We start from the raw sequence: 17,739 nt of genomic DNA, 5'->3' as shown, positions 1-17,739 counted from the left end.
AGGAAATTTATAAATCTTAGAAAGAAAGAAACTTTATAAAGTCCGTTCAATACAGGACTTTATACAGTTCATTAAATGTCTCTCTGTACATTCACTAAGCCCATTCACTAAGATCTTTTATGCATTCAAACAATTAAATCAGGGACTCTACCTACATCAATGGTTAGATTGTTGAAGCCAATCAAAGGTTCAAAGATACTACAAAAGGAAAGGAACTTCAATTGTCCCTGAGGGATCAATTCACACCTTGAAATCTTCATCTAAAAACCTTTCTTAATGGGTTGCTGACTAATATATGCTTAAATTCTAAGGAGGACGATAATAGAAACATAATAGAGCTGTCTGGGTTACTTTTTTAATGGCAGTACCCGTTGGTTAGTCTACAATGAGCAGCAGATAATCCAAGTAGGAGGAAGAATCTAACTTTAAATCCATAAGTACAATTGAGCATGTAGAAACAAAAGAAAAATGGGTCAGCAGTAAAAACCTTTTTTCATGAATCACTTCTGGCTGGATGCTTTGTCCATAATAGGGTATGCAATCACGTCAGTTTCCCAGAGTTACTGAGCTGTATTTCAGGGTTCATGAGTTTTTTCATAAACTTTTATTTTTTATTTATTTATTTATTTATTTAAACTTTTAAATTGATGAGTAAAGTACCGACATAAAGGCGTACTGATCGATGCATCTTCAGGTGAGTTTCGGAGAGAACACACCCATGTGACCAACCACCTCCAAGAACCATAGATAGAATCCGCTCTCCTGTCCCAGTAACTACTCACAGTCCCTCCCCAGGTAATGCAGTCCTGACTTGTGATAGGACTAGATAGTATAGATTCATTTGGCTGTTTTAGATCTTGAGAAGCAGTGTATTGCCCTCCGTGTCTGGCTTCTGTTTCTCACCACTTCCTTGGTGATACACATCCCTACCGTTGGTGGTAGTAGCAGTTTCTTAGGTACCTGTTCCTGGGTTTCTGCTGGGCAATTTCTGGATCACCATAGCCGAAACACGCACTTTAGTAGGGTCAGCAGGCAGCGTTCCTCCTGGCTTTACCAACTCATACTCCAAATCCCTCAGGAATGAAAATTCCAGTTGTTCCATGTGTTCTTCAACACTTGACAGCAGCACGTTTTCTGTTTCACCCATTCCGGAGAGTACGCAGTGTTACCTGATTGTGACTTCAATTTGCATTTCCCTGATGAAAAACTAGTTTGAGTGCCTTTTTATATATTTATTATCTATTTGGATATTTGTTTTATGAGATACCTATGCAAAGTACTTTGCCCCCTTTTTTCTATTCTACATATTTGAAAAGCTCTATATGAACTCTGGATAAAAGCCTTTTGTAACATAAATAATGTAGGTATCTTCTCCTACAGTCTGGCCCACCTTTTCACTCTGGTAATGGTCTATCTGAAAAACATTTTAATGTGGCCCAATGTATGAGGCTTTTGCTCTGTGTTTCATGCCTTCGCACCTGTGTTCATAATCCATGTTGCATGCTAGAAGCTCTTTTATTTTACTCTTCACAATTTGATCTACAATCTTGGAAATTATTACTGCTTGTTCGGTAAATTAAAGATTAAGATTAATTTCTCCTTTTCAGCCTCTCTGTTTCTTGTAGTTCTTTCTTCATTTAAAAATTCTATACTTCTTTTTCAGTTTCATTGCCTCCTTTCTGAGATTTTCTAATCCTTTTTTTATACTGATTATTCATATCTTACATTTCCTTAAGTATTTGAAATAGGTTTTGAAATAGGTTTTGAAATATGAGGTCATAGTTTTCCTGTATTTTACAAGCATGTCTTTCTGATATTCTTTCTTTGAGTGTAAGGATGTTATCCTGTTCCTTGCATTTGTCTCATAAAAAAACATTATATGGGATTCAGCTATCATCCTTTGCTCTAACTCATTTTTATATGAAACTGGTTTTCATGGACTTTTAGAAGGGAGTTCAGGAGAACATTTTTAGCTTCACATCTACAGTTGTTTTTGTTGGTTTTGCTGCTGCTGCTGCTTTAGTGAAAGAGGTAAACACATTGGTTTAGTGCTTTCTGCAGTCAACAAGCTCTGTCTCCTTCCACACTTTTATCTGAACCTCTGATTTCTTTGCCCATTGTCCCTCATATGGCCTCTCTTCCCAGTAGGTTATGTCCTCCGTGTGGAGCTCTATCTCAGAAGGGATCTTCAGCTGGGTAGTTTTACAGGTGGTGAGGCCTGGATTGCTCAAGCCCTTAAAATATTACAGAAGATGCCCTGAACTCTCTCATGAATTAAAACAGGCCACAGCCACCCCAGTTCCAACTGCTCTTCTCAAATTGCCCCACTGGGTTTACCCGTGTTCACCAGTTGGCTGCTATGGGTTCTGCTCTTAGGTCCATCAGACACCCTCTTCCTTTCCTGTTTCACCCCAAACAATGCACAGAGGACGTGGAACAGTTGAGGCTTTCTGTACCTGAACACATCTTGTGATGCTAAGGGATGATTTGTCAGTTAGTTCTGTGGTATATATTGTCTTCCATTTCTGGTTTCCTGTACATTTATACAAATGGTTTCAGGGATATTCAAAACCTAAGCTTGTGCTGCTGTCACATTTTCACAAAATTTTTTCATGAGACTCTTTTTTAATTTCCTCAAAGTTTTGGAATTTGCCACATCCCAAGCGAGGTGGGAAAGAAGATACTTTCTGTCTGCTGTGAGCCCTTCCCTCTTTAAAATTTCTAGCCTACTTCCTCTCCACAGGGCCTAGGGAACCTAACTTGGAAATTTACCAATTAGAGATTCTGGAGACTATGTTTTGAAAATTGAAAACTCATTCCAGAGCAGGATCTAACATATTTTCCAGCACAACTTGGTTAACTGTCAAGCCTGCACAGTGCACCTGCCTACCCTCATACGAGGAAACGAACAACTACACTGTGTTAGATCATACAGTGGCACTTTGCTGCCCCGTGTCTTCTGGCATCATTTGCTATTGATTGTAGTATATTAACTCCATATTTCATTGTACCCTGCTGGTTGTAGTACAACTCTCAGAAAGATGTGGTAAATAAAGGGAAAAGAAGAATATAAACACTGGCAAGCTGACTTTAAAACCCATTGTGAGGGGATCCCTGGGTGGCTCAGTAGTTTAGCGCCGGCCTTTGAGTCCTGGGATTGAGTCCCGGGTCAGGCTCCTGGCATGGAGCCTGCTTCTCCCTCTGCCTGTGTCTCTACCTCTCTCCCTCTATGTCTATCACAAATAAAAAAATAAATAAATAAATAAATAAATAAATAAATAAATAAATAAATAAAAATCTTAAAAAAAAATAAAACCCATTGTGAGCACAGGGAGGTTAGGCATGTTCCCAGAGCTGTGCCAACAGCATTTGCAGAAGAAATAAACAAAGTTAGCTTGCAGGGGATTTGGATATTACTAAACCAACAGAGACAAATAAATGCAAGCTTTCATGGAGGAAGGTTATTAAATTGTAGAACAGGATATCCTGGGGAGTCTGAAGTCTTCCATGAAAAATCTTAAAAGTAAACAAGAAATTGATTGTCTAGGACCTAAGAGGCATAGGAGTTGAGCCCGACAATGTTGAAAAGCACAAATCAGGCTGCCTAGGTAAATGTTTGTAGGCCAGGGCAGGCTTCAAGCACAAGGATAAATAATAAGAAGCAAGCTGTGTCTGGGGATCTTCTCTGAAATTGCCGCAATTCTTTCCCTCTTGCCAGTCCTCCGATAGGATATTCCCATTCTCTCACATTCAATCCATCCTTATTCCCATTCCTTGTTCCTATTCTAATCCCACGATGTTAAGTGACACCACAGCAATGGCTAATGTGTCACCTAAAAGTAAGGCATAATCCTGAGACAATTACTAAGGATGCTTACATTTTAGGAAGCTCTTCCAGAGTGTTACTTTTGATTCCAGGATTAGCCATCTAGTTGAATGTTTCTTACCCGGTGATGCAGGCTGAAGGAAAACGGGAGTCAAGGTAGCTCTCGGAGAAAAAGATGTTAGTGTGGACAACAGGTTTGGGCAGCCTAACCTTCTTATTGAGACCATCGGCCCCTCCCGCGCACCGCCCGCCGCGGCTGCGCTACCTGCGGCCAGAGCCCTCCTCCCTTGGCCCGGCCCTGGCGGGAGCGGGAGCGCGAGGTGCTGCGGCTGCGGGAGGCGGCGGCTGCTCGCACCGGGGCGGCCTCCGGAGCTTCTGAACTGAAGTCGCGCCCCACCCGCCCGGCCGGGCTCTGGGCGCCCGGAGCCCCCGACATGGCAGAGGCGGCCTGTGCGTGGCCGCCGGGGGCTCTTCGCAGTGCGGGCCGCGCTGTTCCAAGCCCCCTTAGTCTCCCTCGGGGCTGGAAGGGTTAAGGCTCGGCGCGGAGCCCGGGAGCCCCACCGCGCATGCGGGAGGCCGGCTGCAGGAGCGCCCCCGGCGCATGCGCCCTCGGAGCCCCCCGGCGGCCCAGCGCGGTGGCCGCGGCTGGGAATCCAGTCAGAGCCCGTCCGGCTCAGGGCACCGTCGGGCCTTAGGGGCCTCGCTGCGGACGCCTCAGGCCGAGGACCGAGGGGCGTCGTCACCCTGTCCGCCTGGTCCGGGACACGGCGTCGATGGCGGCGGCGGCAGGGGCAGCGGCAGCGGCAGCGGGCGGAGTCCGCCCTGTGTCCCGGAGGCCGGTGGGTGAGGCGCGGTCCCAGGCCTGGGGTGGGGGCGGCCGCGGTGCCTGATGGTGTCCTGCGGCCCCCCGGGGTCCGGACAAGGGCGTGAGGTGGCGGCCCGACTCCGTGCGTGGGGAGCCCCCGACAGGGCCGAGACAGCCTGTGCCTGGCCGCCGTGGTCAACGAGGCCCCGCCGGCCGCGCCCTCCCAAGGCCCCCGAGCCCCCCTCGCGGGCTGGCAGGGTTAAGGCTCCGTCCGCGCGGAGCCCGGGAGCCCCCACTGCGCATGCGGGAGGCCGGCCACAGGAGGAGCGGCCCCGGCGCATGCGCACTCGGAGCCCTCGAGAGCGCCGCCGCGCCACCAGGGGAAAGCCCGTCAGAGCCCGGCTGGCTCCGGGGACAGTTGGTCACGGGTCGAGGCGGTAGGGTCGTTGTCACCCGTGGTGGCGGGTGGTGGCCCGGTAGCAGTGGGCGGAGTCCGCATGTGTCCCCGGAGGCCGGTGAGTGAGGCGCGGGCGTGGGCGCAGGCTTGGGGGTGGTGGTGGGCGGCCAAGGTGCTGGGTGGCCCCTGCATCCCCCGGGGTCAGGACGAGGGCGGCCTTGGCGGGTGGCGGGCGGAGCCTGCTCTGTGTCGGGGGAGGTCGGTGAGTGACGCGGGCGCAGGCCTGGGGTTGGGGTTGGGGTTGGGGTGTGGGTGTGGGTGTGGGTGTGGGTGGCCGTGGTGCCAGTTGGCCTCTGCACCACCCCGCGGGGTCGGTGGAGCGCGGGAACGGTGGCGGCAGGCAGAGCCCGCTCTGTGTCTTGGAGGCTGGTGAGTGACGCGGGGTCTCAGGCCTGGGGTGGTGTTTGGGGTGTGGGTGGGGGCGGCCTTGGTGCCCTGTGGCCCCCTGCGCTTTCACCAGGTGGCTCCCGATCAAGGCCGGATCCCAGGATCCCAAGATCATGACCTGAGCGGAAGCCAGGTGCTTTACCAGCTGAGCCACCCAAGTATCCTTCAATTTCTTTAATAGTTGTAGGACTATTCTGATGTTTAAATCTTGTGTCAGTTTTAGGAAATTTTGGTTTCCTAGGAATTACATCTTTTATCTAAACTTGAAATGTGTCACTCCATTCTAATTGATAAATATTGATCACAATGTTCTCTCATGATTGTTTGATCATTTAGTATTTTAGATTTCTTCTTTAAAGAGTTTATTTATTTATTTATTCATGAAGGACACTTAGGCAGTGGGAGAAGCATGGCCCCTGCAGGGATCCCAATGGCGGGACTCAATCCCAGGACCCCAGGCTGAGGATCTGAGCCAAAGGCCGACCCTCAACCACTGAGCCACCCTGGTGTCCCTAATTTCATTTTAGGTTTCTAAGGGACATCTTCATTGTTATGTATTAGCTTTTTTCCCCCCTCTCTTTTTTCTAAGTCGATTCTTACCAGTGATTTCTCAATTTAGTTAACTCACTATTTTTTTTTTCTGTTTTCTCTTCATTTATTATTATGTTTTCTTTATTTCCTTCCATATATTTAAGGTGGATTTAATTTATCGTATTTCTAACTTCTGGAGATAATTCGTTTAGCTTAATTTGTCTGCGTTTCTGCTTCTCTTATATAAGCATCGGATGGTATACATTTCCCTTAAAGCAAGGATGTTGTGTCCCATTCTGTTTTGTACATCCTATATGTTTAGATATCTCATACAGTTTTTATTCCATTTAACGTATTTCCCAAAAGCTCTGGTCTATTGTGTTTTACAGGTGTATTGCCTGGTTTCCAAACATTTGGGGAGTTTCCAAATTTTTAAATACTGATTCTAGGCTTGTTGGCCTGCAGAGAAACCTTGGTTTTAGTCTTTTGAAATGTTTTGAAACATGATAAATGGCTCAGAATTGGTTCCATTTTTTATTTATATTTTTTGAGAGGTTTTATTTTATTTTATTGGTGTTCAATTTGCCAACATATAGAATAACACCCAGTGCTCATCCCGTCAAGTGCCGACCTCAGTGCCCGTCACTCCCACCCCCTTCCCACCTCCCCTTCCACCACCCTAGTTCATTTCCCCGAGTTAAGAGTCTTTCATTTTCTGTCTCCCTTTCTGATATTTCCCACTTGTTTTTCTCCCTTCCCCTCTATTCCCTTTCACTATTTTTTATATTCCCCAAATGAATGAGACCATACAATGGTTGTCCTTCTCTGATTGACTTATTTTACTCAGCATAATACCCTCCAGCTCCATGCACATCGAAGCAAGTGGTGGGTATTTGTCATTTCTAATGGCTGAGTAATATTCCATTGTATACATAAACCACATCTTCTTTATCCATTCATCTTTCGGTGAACACTGAGGCTCCTTCCACAGTTTGGCTATTGTGGACATTGCTGCTAGAAACATCGGGGTGCAGGTGTCCCAGTATTTCATTGCATCTGTATCTTTGGGGTAAATCCCCAGCCGTGCAATTGCTTGGTCGTAGGGCAGATCTATTTGTAACTCTTTGAGGAACCTCCACACAGTTTTCCAGAGTGGTTTTAATATTTATTCATTGGAGACAGACACAGGCAGAGAAGAACCAGGCTCCATGTAGGGAGGCTGATGTGGGACTTGATACCAGGTCTCCAGGATCATCCCTTGGGCCGAACGCAGGCACTAAACCGCCGAGCCACCCAGGGATACCCTGTTCTGTTTTTCAAAATATTTTCTATGCATGTGACAGGAATGCCTGTGGTGTGATCCTTGGTTGCTCTCTTCTCTATATTTTATTCAGGTAAAACTTATTAAATCATAGTGCGGAAACTACACTTAAAATTATTGTACTTGTTCTTTCGGTTACTTAGATGTTAATGTCTCACACTATGATGATGAATTTGTCTGATATTCACTGTGAGTCTGGTAGTATTTACTTTAAAATTTTTGAAGCTCTTTTTTTAGGTACAAACAAATTAGAATGCTATCTCTCTGAAGAGGGACACTATATCATACTTAAAGGGTCTACCCAACAAGAGGACCTAAAAATTATGAATAGTTATGCCACTAATGTGGGAGCTGCCAAGTATATCAATCAATTCATAACCAAAGTAAAGACCTACTTAGATAATAATACACTAATAGTTGGAGAATTCCACACAGCAATTTCTGCTAATAAACGATCTTCTAAACACTACATCTCCAAAGAGACAAGAGCTTGAAATGGTCCACTGGTCCAGATGGATTTCACAGGCAGAGGGAGAAGCAGGCTTCATGCAGGGGGCCTGACCTGGGACTCAATCCCTGGTCTCCCAGATCCCACACTGGGCTGGAGGTGGCGGTAAACCACTGAGCCACTGGGGCTGCTAACACCTTTATTTTTGAAGCATGTGTTTGCCTAGTACAAACTTCCATGTTAGAAATAACTCAACAATTTGAATAGACCATTTCACATTTCATTTTAAAGGTCTGTTACCAATCTTCCTGTTAACTTTACTAAAGATAATGTATTTTACTATCTCTGGCTGGTCTCAAAATTTTTTACTTTGATTTTGATCTATTTTACTGTGATGTGCTTAGATATCTTTTGTTTTATCCTGCTTAGTGTGTGTAGGCCTCCTAACATCTTGAATTGTTGACTTTCACAAATTTTAGAAAATTCTTAGCCTGTATATCTTCCAAGAAACCATTTGTTCCATTATCTTTGCTTTTTCTTTTGAAAGTTCATGTGCAAGTATGTTAGGTTTTCTCAGAGTAGCTTGTTTTCTGGTTCTTCTGTTCTGTTGTGTATTTTCTGTTACTTTCTCTTTCATAGTTTATTCTGGATTTTTTTCAGAATTCTAAGTCTCATTCTTTTTTCAGTTGTATCCAGTTTGTTATGAAACCCATCCACTGGATTCTCATTTTATTACTGTAAGTTTGGATTGTATGATTTACGTTTAAATCTTTTTTTTTTTAAAGATTTAATTTATTTATATTTATTCATGATAATCACAGAGAGAGAGAGAGAGAGAGAGGCAGCAACACAGGCAGAGGGAGAAGCAGGCTCCATGCACCAGGAGCCCAACGTGGGATTCGATCCGGGGTCTCCAGGATCACGCCCTGGGCCAAAGGCAGGCGCCAAACCGCTGCGCCACCCAGGGATCCCACGTTTAATTCTTTTTAATAAATTCTTTTTAATAATTTCTAGTCCTCTGATTCACGTTATTGTCTTTTATGTCCTTAAGTATATTTTAGATTTTATATTTTAGATACTTATTTTATATTTAGATGTGTTTTGGATTCTGATGACTTCTTTTTTTTTTTTTTTAATTTTTATTTATTTATGATAGTCACAGAGAGAGAGAGAGAGAGAGGCAGAGACATAGGCAGAGGGAGAAGCAGGCTCCATGCACCGGGAGCCTGATGTGGGATTCAATCCTGGGTCTCCAGGATCGCGCCCTGGGCCAAAGGCAGGCGCCAAACCGCTGCGCCACCCAGGGATCCCTGGATTCTGATGACTTCATTGCTGTATATCGCTCATGAGTCTGTTTCTCTTGGATTTGGGCAACATTATCTTGGAACGTCCTGTGTCATTCATGAATGGAGGGGTAGACTTTTACGTGAAAAGTCCCTGAAATAGTTTGAGGCCATGGGAAGTACAATCTTCCATACGGGACTTCTGTTTGCTTCTAACATGAATGAGGAATACTAGCAGTCTCAGATGTCTTCATTCCAGTTCTGAGATTGAAGCTGATTGGAACTGGCCCTCCTTCCTTCTGAGGAGCAGCGTAATTTTGGTTTTCCTTTTCTCTGAGGGTGTGTAGCCCTTTGTGATCTCATCCAAAAGCATGGGTGTTTGTCCCGGCTGTTCCTTACCGCTACTCATTTTTGGGCATGGAACTCTGTTTTTATACCCTCACTCCCATAGGAATAGCTTTGCTGAATTTCTTCTTCAAGTCTTATCCACAGCATCATCTTGAAGCAACAGGTCTCCCCTCCCCGCCCCTGGAAGAGCCTCCACAATACTGATATCGTTTCTTGTCTTGGATTTTGGCCCAGTGTTTTTTTGTTCATTTATTAGCTCTCCAATGCCTTTAAGAGATGCTACTGGATATGCTATCCAGCTCTAATTGCTCTCAGCTAGAATTTGCCTTGCTTAGTCTGCTAGTACTGGAGATAGAAGTCTTACCATGGATTTTTAAGTATTAGATAGGTTTATGTTTCTTTGCTTTTGGTTCCATTTCAGTTGTTTACCAATGGTTCCTATTTATGTCTGGTTTATAAATCATTCTAACAATTGAATGAAATTACCAAGAATTATACTTGGAATCACAATGGCTTAGTGGTTTCTCAATCTCAGTATGTTAAGTTTCTGTTTCATTTTTAAATTATTGACAGAGAGACAGAGAGAGAAAGAGAAAGGTCCCAACCAAGGGGAGTGGCAGAGGGAGAGGGAGAAGCAGATTCCTCCCTGAGCAGGGAATTCAATGCAAGGCTAGGTCCTAGGAACCTGGGATGATGAACTGAACCACTGTTGGGCACTTAACCAACCGAGGTACCCAGGCGCCCCAATTTTTTTGCTTTAAATTACTGTCTGGTTCAGTTTTAACTCCTCTTTATCATCTCTTTAACTCCTGAAGATTTTTGTTTACTTGATAATCCAACTGTGAATAACCCAGTACTCTATCATTAAAGTTGTTACCAAGTGTCCTTTATTTAATGAGGGTATTTAATCGGTATGCCATTAACTTTTAGCTGCTGTGAAATTTTATGTAAACGTCTAAAGATTACACTAATATGTACATGTTCATGGAACTGAGTAAATTTATCTGATGTGAATTTTCTTCTCTCTAGGACAATTTCTTCATGGGTAGGAAAGCCCAAAGAGACAAAACACAAGCTACCAACTGGTGGTGATTCTGTACATAGGATAAGCACCATTGCTTCAGCCATTGCAGATGCATCAGTGAGTACTGATCCTTCCCGACTTGCTGCCATGTTCAAGGCCCTTTCAAATGAAACCAGAGAGACAAGATACAGCATCCATTCCTGATCAAAACTCTTCAGAGTGTAGGGATAGAGGGAACATTCCTCGACATCTTAAAAGCCATCTACAAAAAGCCCACAGCAAATATCATTCTCAATGGGGAAGCACTGGGAGCCTTTCCCCTAAGATCAGGAACAAGACAGGGATGTCCACTCTCACCCCTGCTATTCAACATAGTACTGGAAGTCCTAGCCTCAGCAATCAGACAACAAAAAGACATTAAAGGCATTCAGATTGGCAAAGAAGAAGTCAAACTCTCCCTCTTCACAGATGACATGATACTCTACATAGAAAACCCAAAAGCCGCCACCCCAAGATTGCTCGTACTCATATGGCAATTTGGTAGCATGGCAGGAAAAAAAAATCAATGCCCAGAAGTCAGTGGCATTTCTATACACTAACAATGAGACTGAAGAAAGAGAAATTAAGGAGTCAATCCCATTTGCCATTGCACCCAAAAGCATAAGATACCTAGGAATAAACCTCACCAAAGAGGTACAGGATCTATACCCTAAACACTATAGAACACTTCTGAAAGAAATTGAGGAAGACACAAAGAGATGGAAAAATATTCAATGCTCATGGATTGGCAGAACTAATATTGTGAAAATGTCAATGTTACCCAGGGCAATTTAAACGTTTAATGCAATCCCTATCCAAATACCATGGACTTTCTTCAGAGAGTTGGAACAAATTATTTTAAGATTTGTGTGGAATCAGAAAAGACCCCGAATAGCCAGGGGAATTTTAAAAAAGAAAACCATATCTGGGGGCATCACAATGCCAGATTACAGGTTGTACTACAAAGCTGTGGTCATCAAGACAGTGTGGTACTGGCACAAAAACAGACACATAGATCACTGGAACAGAATAGAGAACCCAGAAGTGGACCCTCAACTTTTTGGTCAACTAATATTCGATAAAGGAGGAAAGACTATCCACTGGAAGAAAGACAGTCTCTTCAATAAATGGTGCTGGGAAAATTGGACATCCACATGCAGAAGAATGAAACTAGACCACTCTCTTTCACAATACACAAAGATAAACTCAAAATGGATGAAAGATCTAAATGTGAGACAAGAGTCCATCAAAATCCTAGAGGAGAACACAGGCAACACCCTTTTTGAACTTGGCCACAGTAACTTCTTGCAAGATACATCCACGAAGGCAAAAGAAACAAAAGCAAAAATGAACTGTTGGGACTTCATCAAGGTAAGAAGGTTTTGCACAACAAAGGATACAGTCAACAAACTAAAAGACAACCTACAGAATGGGAGAAGATATTTGCAAATGACGTATCAGATAAAGGGCCAGTTTCCAAGATCTATAAAGAACGTATTACACTCAACACCAAAGAATCAAACTATCCAATCATGAAATGGGCAAAAGACATGAAGAGAAATCTCACAGAGGAAGACATAGACATGGCCAACATGCACATAAGAAAATGCTCTGCATCACTTGCCATTAGGGAAATACAAATGAAAACCACAATGAGATATCACCTCACACCAGTGAGAATGGGGAAAATCAACAAGGCAGGAAACCGCAAATGTTGGGGAGGTTGCAGAGAAAAGGGAACCCTCTTACACTGTTGGTGGGAATGTGAACTGGTGCAGCCACTCTGGAAAACTGTGTGGAGGTTCCTCAAAGAGTTAAATATAGACCTGTCCTACGACCCCGCACTTGCACTGTTTGGGATTTTTCCCAAAGATTCAGATACAATGGAACCCCGGGACACCTCCCCCCGATGTTTCTAGCAGCAATGTCCACAATAGCCAAACTGTGGAAGGAGCCTCGGTGTCCATCGACAGATGAATGGATAAAGAAGATGTGGTTTATGTATACAGTGCAATATTACTCAGCCATTAGAAATGACAAATACCCACCATTTGCTTCAACATGGATGGAACTGGAGGGTATTACGCTGAGTGAAATAATAAGTCAATTGAAGGACAAGCATTGTATGTTCTCATTTATTTGGGGAATATAAATAATAGTGAAAGGGAATGGAAGGGAAGGGAGAAGAAATGGGTAGGAAATATCAGAAAGGGAGACAGAACATGAAAGACTCCTAACTCTGGGAAACTAGGGGTGGTGGAAGGGGAGGAGGGAAGGGGGTGGGGGTGAATGGGTGACGGGCACTGAGGGGGGCACTTGACGGGATGAGCACTGGGTGTTTCTGTATGTTGGTAAACTGAACACCAATAAAAAATAAATTTATTATTAAAAAATAAATTAATTAATAAATAAAGATACTCTTCCATGCCCACTGCCACCCCGATTAAAAAACCAACAGGTAAATAAAGAGAAATTTTAGTTGAGATGTCAAACTTCAAAGAAATTCACAGCTGCCAAGGCGCCAGCCACACAGATACCATACTCATTTTACCATAATGAAAAAGTACAAGGAGGGCTTCAATTAAAAAACACAAAATCAAAGTCGATGTTAGCAGCAATAAAAAGCGTGATTTGTGCTACAGAAAATCAGTGATGCAGAGGATGATGAATCCTTGAATAGCTACCCCGCAGTAGAGTGAATGTATAAAAAATGAAAATTAGGGAAAAGAAAACAGTCCTAAGTGACTAGAGAAGGGAGTGTTAACTAATGAGAAACCATTCATTCCTCAAAAGGAAGAGATAATAGATGGAACCCAGCCAATTACCAAAAGTAACAGAAAACAAAAAACTTCCTCAGCTGAAGAAATTAACTGTGTATAGAGTTTATCATAATCCTGGAAAACCAACTAAGAAACTGACACAGGCATTTCAAGGTGATAAGGGAAAAAAGGAGAGAAAGCTGCAGTAGGAACCTAAATTAACAGAGCTGGAAATGAGGCTTAGATGACAACGCATGTTATGCGACAGGAGAACAGATACACAACATGGCCACAGTCACTCGACGGTGCACTCCAACAGCTCCTCCAACACGAGGAGCTACTGGTACAGGTAACCACTGGATGAATCTCAAAAACATGTGAAGTGGAGGAAGCTAGACACAGAAAAATGTATGAATCCATTCAAATGTAGTAAGAGCCAAAACTAAATTAGGATGATACAAATCAGAAAATGAGTGGTCGAGAAGGGATGGGGAAGCAGGAGAACTTTCATGAAAATGGCAAAGGACTGCAAATGGCGGGGGGTGGGGGGGACGTATGCGTTCTATAGATCTTAGGTGGTTAAGCTGCCCAGGTTGGGACACCTGGTTATGGCAGCCATGGGAAACTAATAAACGGGAGTCAAAGAATATCACTTAAAATCTGGCAAAGCAAATGTCAGAAGCAGAAGCATATTGGACAGTACAAAGATAAATGCTCAGATAACTTTACAGACAAATATGAGAGGGGAGACCAAGAAAAATCAGTAGATGACATCAGTCATGACAAGTCAAGGACAGGTAACGTTCAAATTTCGTTGGGCTAGATGAATTTTAATGTGTTACACACTTAAATTGCGGAAATGAGGCTGTGCATATGAAAAAGTGTTAAGATGAGGTATCTAAGTGTCACTGAACCATGGAAGAATTTTAGCCCTCTACTAATAATTCTAGCTTATCCATACCATTTCAGACAAATATGCAAAACTCCAATGACAACTAGGGAACAATTTAGTAGGTAACCTTGAAGTCAGACTGAATTTCAACTTGTTTCTAATTACTGAACATTTTTGATAATGTCACTGTTTAGGTAAGTTTTTCTATTCATTAAAATCTTCCAAAGGGAAACATACAAAAGATCTTTTATAAAGCCATAAGAGTGGCACCAAGGGAACTCAGGTGGTGTCTGACTCTTGATTTTGGTTCAGGTCATGATCTCAGGGTTGCGAGACTGAGCCCCACATAAAGCTTTACGCAGGCACAGAGACTGCTTAGGATTCTCTCTCCCTCCCTGCCTGCTTTAAAAGAAAAAAGAACATGAAAGACAAATTGGGAAATTTAATAATAAATTTCTATATGGCAAAAAATACAAGCAAAGTAAAACAAAAAAAAATTTCTGAAGACTAGGAAATATAACTCCTTCTTTACAAATAGCTATTCATTCTCCCTAATACATCACTCAAATTGGAGGCCAAAGAAGACTAAAAGTCCATGAAAAAAAAGGAGCAACAAACGTGGATAGTCATAGCAAATACACAGGAAGTGATGCTCAAAATCACAGCCCAAAAATTTGAATTAAAGTTATACCGAGATACTATTTCTTTTGCCTATCAAAATGTCAACCATGCAAAAGTTTTATAAATCTTCTGTTGACGAGGGTATGGGAAAACAGGCCATCTCTAAAACTGTTGCTAGGAAAGCTAAACAAGTACCTTTATGAAGTGGTTCTACTAATTTAATATGAACAGGAATACAAATACTCTTTGATCCAAAAATCTCATTTCTGAGAACTTACCCTATAGACCTATTTCACATGACCAAAGTGATGATAATACAAATGAAGCTGTAATAAGTAACCTTATATGGCCAAACATCCACAGTAAGGATATATATTCATATTTGGTTAGGCAGGCATAAGGAAACTCTAGGATACCTGAGAAACTAATAACAGCAATTCCCTGGTGGGAAGGGATTCGGGAACAAGGAGACAAGGGACACGTAACGAAGGAAAATACAACAGGTGCACGAGTGCATCTACACGCAAATACACATGTAGACATTTCATAAAGCAATGAATTTACACTGTTCAAAAGATACACACACATATACCTATATATGTAGACAATTTTCGAATAATGCAAATTACAGCCTTTTAAAATATGACGCTTTAAAAAGCCCTTATAACTTGATGGTTAAATTAGTTTATAGGTTCAGTTAAAATCTGTGAACTATCAGTATTCTTCTAGTATTTACCAATATCAAGGCTTAAAACCTCAAATAAATACTACATATGATAGAGAGAGGCAGAGACACAGGCAGAGGGAGAAGCAGGCTCCATGCTGGGAGCTGGATGCGGGATTCGATCCTGGGACTCCAGGACCGTGCCCTGGGCCAAAGGCAGGCGCCATACTGCTGAGCCACCCAAGGATCCCTGCATTTTTCTTTTAATCAAAGAACTAGACTAGGCACCTGGGTGTCTCCATTGGTCAAGCATCTGCCTTTAGCTCATGTCGTGATCCTGGGTTTCAGAGATTGAGCCCTGCATTGGGCTCCCTGCTCATTGAGGAGCCTGCTTCTCCCTCTCCCTCTGCCCCTCAGCCCCACTCATGTTCTCTCTTTAAAAAAAAAAAAAAAAAAAGAAGAACTAGGCTAATACCGTATATCACACCAATAACCCAGAACGTGTTTCGTGCTGTGTCATGGTGTGTGTGTGTGTGTGTGTGTCTGTGTCTGTGTCTGTGTCTGTGTGTCTGTCTGTGTGACACTGTGTGTCTGGGTGTTTGCGCATACGCATGTATGCACATATGGGAACCCATGCAGACACATGTCATGTGTATGCTAAAATAGGACTGAAGCAATTTTGTTAATGTTCTGTGTCCATTGGTTAGAAATTTACTAACTAGATTTTGTCAATATCACTGTCTTGATTTTGGGGCTTTTTAAAAATCCAAAATTCAGAATGAGATTCTCTTTGTGTTTGTTGCCCAGCTTGGTATTCAGAACTTTGTGCAATAAGAGGGGCTTTGGTAAAATTCTGTCCAGTAGGGCTGAATTGAAACTAAATGGCAGCGTGTACATGCAGCAGGTGCAGCAGCTGATAGCAGCAACAGTAGTGCTTCCTGTCCCTTGGGACTGTGCCATTCTCTTCAGGTGGTCCTGCCTCTTAGCTCTTATTGCGTTGGGCTAGGCAGACTCTGTGCTGGGGATTGGGTCACAGAAGGTGGTGTGTATTTGAGATCCATGTGGCATCTTAATGTATTTGTTGCTTTCTAATCTTTTTTGTAATGTCCTAAACATCTTTCAGAGTCAAAGGGTAGTACTTGACAGCATGATTTAAAATAGCTGAATAGTGTTTTATTTCATGTTTGTGCCATAATTTCTATAGCCTAATTTCTCTTACATGTTCATATCTCCCCTTTTGGCAAATCTTTATGGTCATCGTTGAATTTTTTCCCTTAGGATTAATTCCTAGACATAAAATGTCATAGTCGATGTGGCTTTGGTATGCATTGCTTAATTGCTCAGTCAAAAGTTGTCCCACTTCATATTCCACTCAGCAATGTAGGACTGATTGCATTTCTTAGCACTTTACTACATGATTCTTTCTTTTATCTGTGCTCCTTGAGGCCAGGAACTCTTGAATGCTCTACTCAAAGCTTTATATCAGGTATTCAAAAAGTCTTTATCAAGGGCAGCCCAGGTGGCTCAAGGGTTTAGCGCCGCCTTCAGCCCAGGATGTGATACTGGAGACCCGGGATCAAGTCCCACATCGGGCTCCCTGCATGGAGCCTGTTTCTCCCTCTGCCTGTGTCTCTGCCTTTCTCTGTCTCTCATGAATAAATAAATAATAAAATCTTAAAAAAAAAAAGTCTTTACCAAATGAATAGCTAACATTGTTAGGCAACTATGTATGAGGTTTATTAATGAAAATGCCACAGACTTCGGATGCCTGGGTGACTGAGCGGTTTAGCGTCTGACTTTAGTTGGGGATGTGATCCTGGAGTGCCGGAATCAAGTCCCACATTGGGCTTCATATATGGAGCCTGTTTCTCCCTCTGCCTGTGTCTCTCATGAATAAATAAATAAATAAATAAAAACTTTTTAAAAGGCCACGGCCTTTTTCTTTTATAATAGTCATTCAATAGGAATATGATTTAGAATTTTAGATAACTAAGACTGAAAATCCATGGTTTAGTTATCATATATGGCAGGTAGAGCAGAGCCTAAGATGAACAAGCCCATTGGGCAGACAGAAAAGGCTTTTTGTTAGTGGAGATAATGTTATATAAGGGAATGGAAGACTAATCATGAGATGTTCTCCCTTTCAGGTGAGCTTTAGAGTCTTTTGGTTCAGCAGCTCCTCAGAAGTGCCCCTGTGGGAGTGAGTCATCTCCATTGGTGTGTCCACAAGTCAGTGTGGGTAGGCTTACTTACGTGTCTGAACAAGAGAGCACCTGTCCCGCTACAGCCTCAGATCATGGCCTTGAGGATCGCAAGGTGGGCAGCATTTCTGTT

This window comes from Canis lupus, chromosome 17, assembly GCF_011100685.1.
Source record: "Canis lupus familiaris isolate Mischka breed German Shepherd chromosome 17, alternate assembly UU_Cfam_GSD_1.0, whole genome shotgun sequence".
Lineage (NCBI taxonomy): Eukaryota > Metazoa > Chordata > Mammalia > Carnivora > Canidae > Canis > Canis lupus.
This window is presented reverse-complemented; position numbering follows the sequence as displayed.